This window comes from Lissotriton helveticus, chromosome 9 (assembly GCF_964261635.1).
Source record: "Lissotriton helveticus chromosome 9, aLisHel1.1, whole genome shotgun sequence".
In the NCBI taxonomy this organism is placed as follows: Eukaryota; Metazoa; Chordata; class Amphibia; order Caudata; family Salamandridae; genus Lissotriton; species Lissotriton helveticus.
Genome location: NC_136070.1, coordinates 1,056,112,865 through 1,056,127,014, shown reverse-complemented (window position 1 = coordinate 1,056,127,014; position 14,150 = coordinate 1,056,112,865). Strand labels below are relative to the sequence as shown.

General features: G+C 48.5%; 1 protein-coding gene across 1 annotated transcript in view; it reads right to left on the bottom strand.

Moving 5' to 3' along the window:
• Nucleotides 1-5,323, bottom strand: part of VGLL4 (vestigial like family member 4) — a 343,498-nt gene extending 338,175 nt beyond the window's left edge. Inside the window, exon 1 of the mRNA XM_078661408.1 lies at nucleotides 5,084-5,323. The gene's annotated coding sequence lies outside the window, so the exon portion shown is untranslated. The remainder of the gene's footprint in view (nucleotides 1-5,083) is intronic.
• Between the last annotated feature and the right edge of the window lie 8,827 nt (nucleotides 5,324-14,150).

Genomic DNA, 14,150 nt, shown 5'->3' with positions numbered 1-14,150 from the left:
AGTAGCTCAGGGTCTGGGACATCCAGAGTAAAAGGCCTCAACACCCATGGTTGGGCCCAAGAACCCCTTCTCTGAAATTCACTCAACTGGTTTTTCAAATGACATAAAGGTCTATCAAATATCTGAAGCAAATAAAATTGCAGTATTGCTTCATTAAGGTTTTGGGAATTTTGTAAAGTGCATACACCTGCCCTTAAAGTTTTCTGGTGCTGAAATTAATACATTGAAAGGGAGCCGGTGATGTGCCAAATTCTTGTGTTAGATTTGGAATAGACAAATTCTGATCTTGCTCCTCATGCAAATTTCCAATGATCCGCCACTGCACACTTAAAATGGTCTAAACTATTTCACAAGCAGATTGTTCCATTGAAAGACAATGATCACCCAAGTGTCTTTTCCCAACTCTCGGTTTAAGCTCAAGACATGTGGTGCTTTCCCACCAAAGTCATCTGGGCCTTGGAAGGAACATTAGAGAAGGTGTATTGTGGTGAAGCAGACATTTAGAAAATTATAAGATGGCATCTTCTGTACACTAACAAATGACAGTGAAATTAAAATGTCAACAATATTTCCAGCATAGACTTCACTTTTTTGGCCAGTATGTGGTACAAAATGACCTGCTGGCCAATACATTGAACGCATTTCTTATACCTCTCCAGGCAATATCATAGTATAAAAAAAAGATATAGGGAAAAGCAGCATGTGCAGCTGGACTACCAATTTCCCCCTGGACACCACACACATTGGTCTGTCCAACACCTGAATCCAGATTGGATTTGGGATGTAGAACGATTAATACGCACTGGACCGGTGTCCCAAAAGACCACAAATCACTTACAGTGCACTTTGGGAAATCAGGCCCAAAACAGGATTCGGCAGCAGTTTCCTGGTAGAAAAAGCAAAGGGCCATCCAGCAGAAGCTGCAAACTGCTTTGCCGAGATTCCAATCGACATGAAAATCTGGGCTTTCATAATGATTTTGGTAGCAAAATCTGCATTTTGACTATGCCGTCATGCGAATTAAAGATGTTGCCTACTTTTACCGTGCAACTGTCCACTTTGAGGACACATTTCTGCTCGAACCAACCATAGCACTGGAGAAAGAGACACAGTTGGCGCAAGGAAACACGAATCTATGCATACACAGTTCAGTCCGCCCATATATCAAACACATTGTATTATATGCATACTCCAAGGTTTCAGCATCCTTCGGTCGTTGGCGCGGAAACCTTCACTCCTTCCTATTGGCTGTTTGTGTGAATCATCTTCCCGCTACTGAAATGGATAAGGGTCTATATCTGGAAAGTACACTCTGTCATCGCGTTTAATTGTTTATTTAATCCGTGTCATCTACCCATTCTTAAACACTGCGGCCGGCATATTATTGCTTTGATCAGCTTTCGAATTGGAGCTTCAAACCTATTGGCTTTGGCAGTGCTTGCATTGCTTAGCCCAGATAAAGCCAGCTAACTCTTACGGTGAATTAGGGAACGAATTGGTTGGTTGTTTTGCTCATGAGCTGTGGCGCGGAATGCTCCATCTGTTCAGGAGGCAGCAGCACGCTTGAGCAAGTCTTGGCCGCGGTGCGCAACACCCTGTGCCGGGAAAAGTCTGCATTTCTGAAAGGCTAATTTGTAAACAGAGAAACAATGTGCGGCTACTACCACCACTCCAGCCTGCCTCTGCACTGCATCCCCCAGCTGACATTCCAGGGATGCCTGGGAGGGAGGGAGGGGGAGGCGGCGTGCTCAGCACTGCAGCAACAGCAGACAAGGCACAGCCTGCCAGGGCTCACCTCGGCTGCGAGCTCCGTGCCCGGCGCTTCCCTCTGACTCACATTGGCACCGTCTCCCCTGGGCGTAGACCGAGCCCATTTTAGCGCGCATATCCTGCTTGTTTGTCTTGGTTGAAAGTGCACCTTGGTGCTGCACGGAAGCAGAGCAGATAAAACCAGACGAGACCGTTGGCTGGCCTACAAGTACACTTTCCCACAGAGGATGTTTTGGCGTGTTTTAAATTAGAAGGGCAGCTCAAGGGCGCAGTCAAGATAAAACAATCCCTTCCATGATAAGCAAGTGTATGTTGGTTGAAAATCGATTTTTGGATTATCCTGTCACCCCCTGGTTTCAAAGGGACGTTGTAAGAGCCAACCTATTGGTTTCTTGGGAACCTCACATGTCGGACTACAGACAGAAACAACAACAAAGATATGCTTGCCACATTTAGACATTATCCTAAAAGAGATTTAAAATATGGCTAGCCGGGGCATACAGAGTGCCCAGGCCGCAAGCCTACCATCCCAGGCTTGCAGCTTTCCTGAGATATTCATATATTTCTAAGGATTAAAAACGAATTCGTCAGACCTGCTGCTTCTCCAAAAACAAACACACGAATACGGACGGTGTGTGGTTGAAAGAGGGGTTAGAACCTAAACAGCAAACAAAACAAAAAAGTAAATTACTCTGAACCAATGGTAATTATGCTGGTCACATTCCATTCCACTGTTTTCAGCTCATCTGTGTCATTCCATTACACAGATCAACCATGTGTAAAACCTAGATTTATTCCAATTGCGGAAGTGCCTAACAAATTATGACGATGTTGACCTCAAATGTTGGGGGTACGGACGAAATTTGTGTTTTAATGCGAGCAGAGGGATGGAACATGGCTGTTGTATATATTTAAAGAAAAACCAAAGGTGGTGATGGACGGAGCGTTGACAATACAAACACTCACCCCCAGTCAACTGATCAGGGTTTAATCCATCACCGTTCTTTAGCTCACTCCGCCACCCCAGTTCAGGCCATATGCAAATCAGTCTGACCCTGTGCCTCATGGGAACAGTCCAGCCCGAAATGCCAAGCCATGTCTTCCCTGGACCGGAATCAAGCTTCCCAGGACCGGTTTCTGGCATTACAGCCGTCTTCAGCCGGGCTTGCTTGACTCCAGTGGCAAGTGAGCAAGGGACTCACGTCTGAGCATACCCTGCCAACTTAGGGCAAACAAAGAAAAACCAAAGTATATATTTATACATACATACATTACATGATCATACAAGCATTCATAAACACATTCACCTAACGCTCATGCATTCACTCATGCACCTGCACACATGTATTGTCCAACGTGTGTTGATTAATAGGTTGACGTATAGAATGTCATAACAGTATTTATTTTAGGTCACAAAATGTTAATTTCAGTGTTGGTGAAGGACTGCTTTAGAGCTGGTGGCTTTACTATGATGATTGTATGTGGGCCTACTTGTATCATACTTGAAGGATAAAGAAGCTTTTAGAAACGCAGTCGTCTATAACTCTCCATAACTATCGCCTCCATGGATTCCAAGTCAAGGCGACATATAGATGGCAGCACTGTTCCTCGTTCCTGCCTGTCAACCCCAATGGGTTCATTAGCTTCTTCCAGATTTCCCCTAAACATCTTAGACTCAACAGGTTTCATCCTATGTGCTTCATAAGAGACACCCTGCCCTTAGCGCTGTTTATCTTTAGTAAGTGTGAGTAACTAGCCCCCAAATTACCACGCAACACGGCAAATCGTTCACCTTACAGGTATGTTACTCAGGCAATTTCAACTAACACGAAGAAATCCAGGGTGCTTTTTGAAACATTAAGCCCGGTGAGCTAATATGCAGAGAGTTGGACCCCGACAGCAGAATACCATTTATTTTTCTATGCACACATCTGCTCTCTACCTGTCAAGTGTTTAAATCATCATGTGTGACGTCTTCACCCATCGCTAGCTTTTTAGGCAACAGGTCTTTGCAAGCTGGTACCTCTAGGCCCATGCTTTGCTATAAAAAGAAAAGCAAAACTTCTAGGAATGTGTATGCTATGCCCGATTCCTACTGCGAACTGAAAATGGCCCACATAATGCTTCAAATGTATAGCCTTCCAAACTTATTGCACTGGAAGACTACAGGATTCAGGGTACATGGGGCTATAATTGGGGTTGGGGCAGTGTAGGTTTGCTGAAAGAGTACAGCACCACCTCAACAAGTCTGACAGCCAATCTGTTGATACTAGGAAATGTGCACACTTCACAGTCTGAACCAGCAACCACTGCACACCAACCAATGCATACAAGCTACATAAAATGGCCAACCTACAGCCTACATTAGTAAAGAATTAACATGTACTATCAAAAGAAAGTCAACTTTAAAAACAAAGCGGATGAAGAGTCCATCCCTCAATTTCACAGGTAAAGTAAAGCGGCTGCAGCAGACACAAGCAATGGGCGTTTAGCTGATTGGGACATGGTGCACGCAAGGGGCCTACAACAGCCAGGTGCAGCTTCGAGCAGGGGGACTTGGCTGGAGCTGTAAGAAACGGGTCCAAGGGAGGTAAGAAGCTGGGTGGTACTGGGCAGCAGGAGGGGGGGCAGGTACTTGGCATGCAGATTCAGAAAGTAGGGTGGCTGATTGGAGCATCCAATGCAGAAGACAAGGGGGCTGGGTCAACAACAGGCCTGTGGTGCTACATGCAGGAAGCAAACTCTATTCAGCACTGGGGGCACGGGTGAAGGTGGCAGCCTGCTGGACAACGACAGGTACAAAGTTATGAGACAGCGACAGGAAAATGGCCCAGAATAGCGACATGCAATGGGTCTGGAGCCACAGTGGAGCTTGAGCTACAGGGGCATGAGGCTGCTGCAGGACAAGCAAAGAGCTGCCGAGGTGGGGGAGGGGGGGGGGGAGAGATAGGGCTGCAGCAGACGGGAAGCAGTGACGGATGCAGCAGTCAGAGAGCCAGTAAATGCATCAATAGGAAACATTAGATCCCGCCACCAAATGTGGCATAAGCACGAGCAAGGGAAAGGGCACTGGGCTGCAGGTGCATGCTTATCTGAGCCTGTCCGTGCAGCACGGATACATACTATTCTCACTAAGCTGAACACTAGCTCATGTGCCCTTGTCCCCGAACTCTCTTAAAAGTGAAACAAAGAGCCCTGATGCAGATTCACAATACCATTTATCTGTGCCCGGCGCCCAGCACTAACTCGGCTTCCCACCTTTTTAAACGGCAGAACATATCCTGCCAACTCTGTCCCGACCAGGCAAACTCACCAAGCTTGCACTGCCCGGGCTCTCTGTCCGCGGCACTGGAGAAAGCCTCGCACTTTGTTTCTGGTTTGTCAATCCTCTGAAAAAGTGAAAATAAACTGGGAAGCAAAGCTGCGCTGCCGGTCCAAGAAGTGAAAATCCGAAGTCAGAAGCACCTTCCAGGGAGCCCTGAGAGCAGAGCATGCCGCGCCTCCAGTCGCTTACTGGCTGCATGGAAGACCAAGCCAGCTGTCCAAGCCACGCCCACTGCCATCCTATTGGGTAAAGGAAGCTCTTTCCTATAGGTTGAAGTAAAAACGTGGTCTCACTTGCACACGGTCTGGAATTTGTATGCTGCAGAGCTATGCCAAAACTTCAACCGACTTTCTCTACAATCACAACAAAGGAAACGTGTTTCTATTGGTTGATGTGAACCCATTTCCTATTGGTTGAAGAAACACATGGCTTTATTGGTTGAATGATTACGTTTCTTATAGAACACATTATATGGAACTGCAATAACGTAGGCGTTCCGCAAGCCGTCTGCTCTTGGGTAGGCGGGATGTATTGTATAGCTTAGCCGTTGATCATTACAGTTTCGTATGCAGAGGAAAACAAAGAGAGACTCAGCTCATGGGGTCGTCACGATTCTATGGCAGGACCGGAGGCTTCAGATTATGCTTCTCAATCTTTACTGCATAAAACACAGCAGCCAATGAAAATGTATATTTTCAGTAAACAATAACAATAAAACTTCATTACCCATGAACACCCATGAGTATAGGCACGCCCCCACAGTCCATAAGAACCCCTTGCGTGCTCCCATCATCCTCTTTCTTTGCTGCTCAAGCCAGAGTTAAGTGTACCTTCCCTGTCCCCTCACTCTGCTTGTCGCTTTGGGGGTGTCTTGGGAGACGTGTATGTGTTGACTGACTGATGCGGGTGGTTCCGCTTATGGATTGAGGACTGGGGTGCTCTCTGGTGTGATTTTTATTTAATTTGTGTGCTTTAGCAGGTTCGAGCGCTCACCTTGCGCTCCCTCGATTGGGCCGTCTTTTCCCAGGGGCTGCTCCCGCGGTGGAGCGAGCGCCTGTCAGCGCGCGGCTTCCCTGGGGAGTGCGCGACTTCCAGCGCGTGTTTTCACGGTCTTTGACCGGCGAGGGGCATTCCGCTTACTCCACTGGGGCCCGGTACCGGCTGCCTGAGGGCGCGCGGAGGCTTCCCTAATGCGCCCTGCGTTCAGGCCGGGTGGCTCACGGCCGACGCGCGCGCCCAGAAACGCTGACCATTTGGGCTGGTTTTTAGTTGGATTTGGTCGCGTTTTGGGCGGCGCGCCTCGGCACGTCTCCCTGACTTTCTAGAACGCGCGTTTTGCGCGTTCTACACACCGGTTTGCCTCACGTTTGATCGCCTGTGCTGGGTGTATTATTTTGAGCGTCCAGAGTGAGCACACGCTCTCTAGATTAAGGACTTTGGCCACTGGCTGCATTGACTACAGCTTTGCTGAGGGGGTTTGGGTACAGGTGGTGATATTATCTAGTTGTGTGCAGTGGGCTGACCCCCCCCACCACCCCCATATACTGCCAGGGTTGTTCCCTGTTATCTTAATTTTCAACACCATGGAAGAATGGGTTCAGTACCCTGAAAATGGTGAGGCAGATGGGGAGGTAACTAATGAGGGGCAGCAGGAGGCTGTCCTCGAGGATAACATTGTAGAAGCCTTGGATGCCTCGGTCCAAGCTTCTGTGGATAAGGCCTTGGACCGGAAGGTCCCCCAGACTGTGCAGCAGGCACTGGCAGTGGCCCTACGCCCCATTCAAAAGCAATTGAAAGGCTTTGCTAAGCGCCATGGGTATGGGAAGCGCAAGCAGCAGAAACGCGATGTTCCCTCTACCTCGGCTTCAGTTCCTGAGGAGCGGCAGATGTGGCCGCATGCGCAGTCCTTAGCTGCCCTGCCGGTCAAAGATGTCCCTAGCCAGCCAAGTTCTGGAGGCAAGGCTACTAGTAAGCGCCGGGTAGTGGTGGACACGGATACCACCACCACCACGACTACAGGTACCGATACGGATACTGATACTTCGGAGGAGCAACCTCCGCCCCCTAAGAAGGCCAGACCGGCTCCCAAAGTGGTGGAGGATAAGACCCCTAAGGCTTTTCACTTCGATCCTTCGAATATTGTTCACCCTCGGTCTTCGGACTGGGTTCCTCCACCGGATGTGTCGGATTATATTCATGACCACCTCCGGAAGAGCTTCACCCGGGAGGTGCGCAACCGGCTGCGGTCGGAATGCCCGCGTCCTGATATTCCGGACTGCGTCGCTGACACGCCGGAAATTGACGCAAGTATGCTGACATTCCTTAAAAAATTTTCAAAGGATCCTAAAAGAGGGCTCGACAGGGCCTGGCGGGGCTGTCAGGACAAGATGCTCGATGTCATAGGGCCCCTAGCGAAGATCCTGGAAATGGCCTTGGCGGCCAAACAAGGGGCGGATCCAGTAGATCCTGACATCCTGGCGGAATGGACTCAGCGCGCCATTTGTTTCCTGGGCAATGCGAATTGCGCTGTTTCTTCGGAGCGGCGCAAGTCCTTGCTGATGCGCATGGATAGCAATTTAACGGAGCTGGCGGAGGCAGAACCGGGCCCTCTGGCGGGGGGGTGTCTCTTTGGAGACAGGTTCGTGAAGGATGTCACCAAATATGTAGGCACCTTCACCGCATTGGATAAGGCCCAGAGTGGTATTAAACGAGCTCTAACGCAGGGTGTTTTCAACCGGGCCGGGCGAGGCGGGGGTCGCTCGTCAGGCCGAGGGTTCCAGAGAGGCTCCCAGAGAGGTGATTTCGGCCGTGGCCGCGGCGAGTGGGACTCTACCCGCGGAGGAACCTTCTACCCATCGAGAAGAGGCTTCAACAAGGGCCGTTTCCAGTCGGGAAACAACAGGGCGAATTTCAAGGCCCATCAAAGTTCCGGTGAGTCTGACAAATGTGTCTTTCCTTCCTTTGGGGGGTCGCACGCAACATTGCCTGCCTCAGTGGCGAGTGTTGACCCAGGATGTTTGGGTCTTGCAGACTGTTCAGGGATTCAGGCTGGATTTCTACTCCCAGCCGGCGCAAGCGTTTCCCCCGCCACCTCTCCATTTTTCCCAACTAGATCACAGTTTTATAGAGGCAGAGGTGGCAGACTTGCTGAGGAAGGGCGCGATCGCTTTTTGTCAAAGAAGTCCTCGCGGCTTCGCCAGCAATGTCTTTCTGGTCCAAAAGAAGGGAGGTGGCAACAGGCTTGTACTCAACCTCAGAGACTTCAACCAGCATCTGGTGTACAACCATTTCAAAATGGAGGGTATCCACATGTTAGCGGATTTGTTACAAGAAGGAGATTGGTTAGTGCGATTAGATCTGAAAGATGCTTATCTTTCTATTCCTATTTTTCCTCCACACCGCAGATTCCTGCAGTTTCAGTGGAACGGCCGGTGGTACGAGTATTTAGCTCTTCCTTTCGGTCTCTCCTCGGCTCCCTGGTGTTTCACCAAGGTAATGAAGCCAGTGGTAGCTTTCCTCAGGGAGAGGGGAGTGCGCATGATCATTTACCTAGACGACATTCTGATCATGGCGCAGGACAGGTCAGTGTTGCAGCAACACTTGACCATGACTATATCCTTGTTACAAAGCCTGGGGTTTGTGATAAATCTAGCAAAGTCAGTGGTGACCCCGGCTCAGGTGATAGATTTTCTGGGGTTCACGGTCAATTCCCTCACGGCGCAGCTGCTTCTTCCGCAAGCGAAGTTGAGGGACCTGAAGAAGGAGATCAGGAAACTACTGGACAGTCAATTGGTCTCGCTCAGAACCCTGGCCAGGATTGTAGGAGTCCTGGCGTCATCTATCCAGGCGATATTTCCAGGTCCTTTGCACTACAGAGCCCTCCAACGTCTGAAGATCAGACATCTTCAGAAGGGTCTCTCGTATACGGACTCGGTTCCGCTTACGGACGAGGTTCGGCACGAACTCCAATGGTGGCTAGGCCACGTGGATGCCTGGAACGGCAGAGCGATCTTCGGGTCGCGACCAGATGTGGTAATCGAGTCGGACGCCAGCAGATGGGGCTGGGGCGCGCGCTGTGGAGAGGTTTCCACAGGCGGCAGATGGTCATCTCAGGATCTGGAACTCCACATAAACTGTTTGGAATTACTGGCAGGATCGTTCGCGGTCCGCACGTTATCCCCGAAGCAGACATCATGTTGCATCCTCCTGCGCCTGGACAATGTGTCCGCAGTGAGGTATATCAACAAGTTGGGCGGCACGAGGTCGTCTCTTCTGGTCCAGATAGCCAAAGAGTTTTGGCATTACTGTCTACAGAACCAGATATCAGTCATAGCAGAGTACATCCCGGGTCAGGCCAACCAAGTGGCGGATTGGCATTCCAGACACTTGAGGGATTACAGCGACTGGAAGCTGCTTCCCCAGGTCTTCCTCTGGTTGCAGGCAGTTTGGGGTCCGTTTCAGACGGACCTGTTCGCGTCCAGGTTGACATATCAACTTCCCCGGTTCTTCAGCTGGAGACCGGATCCGATGGCGGCAGCGACGGACGCGTTTCTCCAGGATTGGTCGGTGGGGATCCAATATGCGTTTCCCCCCTTCCTGTTGATTCCCAGAGTTATGACTCATGTGATACGGCAAGCGGCGGAGATTGTCATGGTGACTCCGTGGTGGACATCACAAGCGTGGTTTCCCAAGTTGTTGCAGTGGAGCTGCGACCGCCCCCGGCTGCTGCCGGATTTGAAGTGGTTGTTGCAGGGCCCTCGTCAGGAACAGCACCCATTGCTGTTGGAGGGCAGGTTATCCCTGATGGCATGGAGGCTTTCAGGGAACAGTGGCAAATGCCTGGAATTTCGGACAAGACTGCAGACTTTATCAAGCAGGCTTGGGCACCTTCCACCAGGAAGCGATACTCCGCTGCCTGGAAGAACTGGGTGGATTGGTGCGTGGGACGACATCTGGATCCCGTGGGGGCAGAGTTATCCCAAGTGTTGAACTTTTTATCCGAGAAGGCGACAGGTGGCCTAGCGTATCGTTCGGTCAACAACTTTCGCTCAGCCATCTCAGCGGGGCATGCCCTGGTGGATGGTAAACCGGTGGGCATGCATCCGGTAGTTTGTAAGTTGTTGAAGGGCATCAGGGTGGCTAACCCTCCCAAACCCAAGTATACGGGTTTGTGGGATGTCTCAGTTGTGATTTCTTTGCTCGACAGATGGCCGGTTAATTCTCTCCTGTCCAGGAAGCAATTGTGGGCTAAATTAGCCATGTTGCTTTGTCTATCCTCTTGCAGAAGATCTTCAGACGTCAGAGCGCTCGACGTAACAGGTAGAGTGTTTACCCCGGAAGGGGTCTCCTTTCATATTACAGGTCGTACTAAAACAATGTCTAGACATATATCTTATAATGCTTTTCCTGACAATGAAAAACTATGTGTGGTCCATTGTTTGAAGACCTACGAGGAATGTACGAAGGCCTTGCGGCCGCAGGGCTGTTCACAATTATTGATTGCTATTCAGAAGCCCTTTAAACCGGTGGCGGCTGCCACTATTGCTAGATGGCTTCGGTTCATTATGAAGGAAGCAGGTGTTGATACAAATGTTTTTGGTGCTCATTCAGTTAGAGGCGCGATGGCGTCCAAGTCATATGGTTTAGGATCCAGTATCCAAGATATTATGCATTGTGCAGATTGGTCCTCTGATTCAACGTTTAAGACGTTTTATTACAAGCCGGTGGGAGACATTACTTCTGTGGTATTTAATCAGCGTTAAACTAGCATAATCTGAAGCCTCCGGTCCTGCCATAGAATCACAAATTTGCTAGCATTCGCGACAAGAATTTGCAATTCTATTAAGGACACGGAGGCGAGGATTATCCCACCCGGCTTAATGTACTGTATGTATTAAGCTTACCCACCCTTTTATGCAAGGATTACGGTGGTGTTGTTTCCTTTATTTCAGGTTCTGATAAGAAGTCGGACTAATCGACTCCGGAGGTCAGGATGTTCCGCCTGAAGCTGTTCTTCCACGTTGGAGGATTGTGATTGTTCAAGTTTTGTTGGACTTGTTTCGCCTCAAAGAAAGAGGATGATGGGAGCACGCAAGGGGTTCTTATGGACTGTGGGGGCGTGCCTATACTCATGGGTGTTCATGGGTAATGAAGTTTTATTGTTATTGTTTACTGAAAATATACATTTTCATTGGCTGCTGTGTTTTATGCAGTAAAGATTGAGAAGCATAATCCTCGCCTCCGTGTCCTTAATAGAATTGCAAATTCTTGTCGCGAATGCTAGCAAATTTGTGATTGTTTGCTTACGTTGAAGTACTGGCTGCTTAGCCGAATCATGTGTTATTAAATCAGGCAGAGCAATGCTTTAAATAGGCATGCAGTCACAGAGTGCCCTGCACTTATTTAATTTATTTGAGAGTGCCTATACACTTCTCAGTTGGCCAGGGTGTGTGTGTGTATGATGTATTACCTACTGGCGGTCGCCAGTAGGTATATATAGTTAGGATTTTTTCTCTATGGGATTTTTGAAAATTCTATGTCTAATAACTTTGGCGTTTGTGGACGGAATTGGCTGAAATTTTCAGGAAAATGGCACATTTTGTTTCTGAGCAGCCCTTGAAAATTTGGGGGGGGTTCGTCAAGGGGGGGCCGAGAAAAAAGGGGGGTCCCAAAACGTGTTTTTAACATTGAGTTTTCCATAGGGCGGTTGGCCTCACTTTTAGCCCGAACGGCTGAATGGATTTGCACGAAACTTGGCAAAATTGTAGGGACTGGTAGCCCGATGTGCCTTTTGTAGGTCTCAATATATGTGCTCCAGTGGATTTTGAGAAATTAACGTTTAAAAAAAGATATATATCTGTAACAGCGGACCTGGCAGCGTCCCAGGACGCGTACTTTACGCGCAACGGAGCTTTGTGAAGCGAAGCTGATTGGTTCTCCGGCGTCTGTCAACATTCCAAAAAGTCCGTAGCGGCCGCCATCTTGTCTCTCGGTAGGATCGAGAGACATGAGGAGGTCAAAATAAAGGGGGAAATAACTATAAGGGGGCATAGTAGATCCTCGCTGACCCCCTAGGTTTGATGTGGAGGTTTTAAAAGGGCCCCGCGGGGCAAAAAAAAAAAATAATAATAATAATCGAACGGCTGAATGGATTTGCACGAAACTTGGCAAAATATTAGGGACTGGTAGCCCGATGTGCCTTTGCTAGGTCTCAATATATGTGCTCCAGTGGATTTTGAGAAATTAACGTTCAAAAAAAGATATATATCTGTAACAGCGCTCCGCTTCGCGTAACGGAGGTTTGCGAAGCTGATTGGTCATTCTGTCACTGGGCTATAGTTGGGCTACATCTGGCTGATATTTGGGCTACATTTGTTTTTTTGTGTGTCTGGCGGCCATCTTTGGGCTACATTGGGCTACATTGGGCTTCATTGGGCTACATTGGGCTACATTTGGGCTCCAACATATATATAGGCCAATGTAGCCCAATATATATTTTTCAAAGTTAATTTTCGTAAAAACCACTGGAGCATATATCTTGAGACATAGCAAAGGCACATCGGGCTACCAGTCCCTACAATTTTGCCAAGTTTCGTGGAAATCCATTCAGCCGTTCGAGCTAAAAGTGAGTCCAACCGCCCTATGGAAATGAAGGAAATGAATGGGTAATTTGTAATTAGCAAATAGCTAATCGCAAACTAGGAATGGTAAAGAATCGCTATTTATTCCTTAAAGTTCGCTATTTAGGAAATGCAAAAAACTTTGATGATACATATGGCGGTTCATCTCTAACAAGATAAGAAGCATAGGGATACATTTATGATGACTGGCGCATCACCAGGGATGTGTTAGTCATTCTGTGCCGCTGTTCCGTCACCTATGGTGTGCTGCATTTACAATGCGGCGCATCATGGGGCAAAAACAGCACAGATGCGTGATGTATCTGTGCCGTAAAGGTGGCGCATTGCTGGAGTTGTATCGCAAGTGTGATGAAGCTCCAGCAAGGGTCGGGGGTGCCCCTGTCGCAGGGTTTCTGTTCTCACACAGAACTGTGGACAGAGGATTGGAACCTCGGCGAATTAGGGTGTCCCAAAACTCACGTTAGTAATCAAAAACTCCTTAGCAAGCTAGGTACAGTGTCACATTGGATATAACAAACTCTCAATGTTTAGACAATCCAGAATATGAACTTATAGTACCTCAGGATACGTGGAACTCATGAACAGTCGGTCGTTATATATTTCTTAGAAACCAGAACATGGAGTTAAGAAGAACACATGTGTATTTGAAATGTTTATTTACTAATGCCGTCTTCTCAGGCGTAGTATCTTAGATAATACAAGTACACATATTATCAGTAGCAAAATTACCAGCATAGTTACTAGTACATAAAAAGCGAATGGTGATAGTATGTTAACATGCTGTAAATGAATAAGAGTTAGCAACACTTATAAGCAGCCGCGGGCCGTGGAGGGAGTTACGGTGAGGCAGGGAGGCGGGGAGGGGGAGAAGCAGGGTGGAGAATACAAGTACACATATTATCAGTAGCAAAATTACCAGCATAGTTACTAGTACATAAAAAGCGAATGGTGACAGTATGTTAACATGCTGTAAATGAATAAGAGTTAGCAACACTTATAAGCAGCCGCGGGCCGTGGAGGGAGTTACGGTGGGGCAGGGAGGCGGGGAGGGGGAGGGGCAAGGTAGAGAGGGCTCCACCCTGCTTCTCCCCCTCCCCGCCTCCCTGCCTCACCGTAACTCCCTCCACGGCCCGCGGCTGCTTATATCTCACCCTCCCTAATACACATATTATATTATTTGCTAAGAAGGTCTCTTTGTGTTGGTTTAGGGCGTGCCCATACTTTAGTGTCTTAGATTTGAAGGAATCACATCAGCATACACCAGCTCTCTCTTCATGTGAACCGCATCAACTGTTGTGTATGTGTGTTCGGCAAAGCAATATAAAACCCGCCTCATGCCCAGAATTGGCAGAAGTTGCACTTATGTTATGAGTATGAAGTCGTGGAGATCAGACCTCATAACAATTCGGTATCGT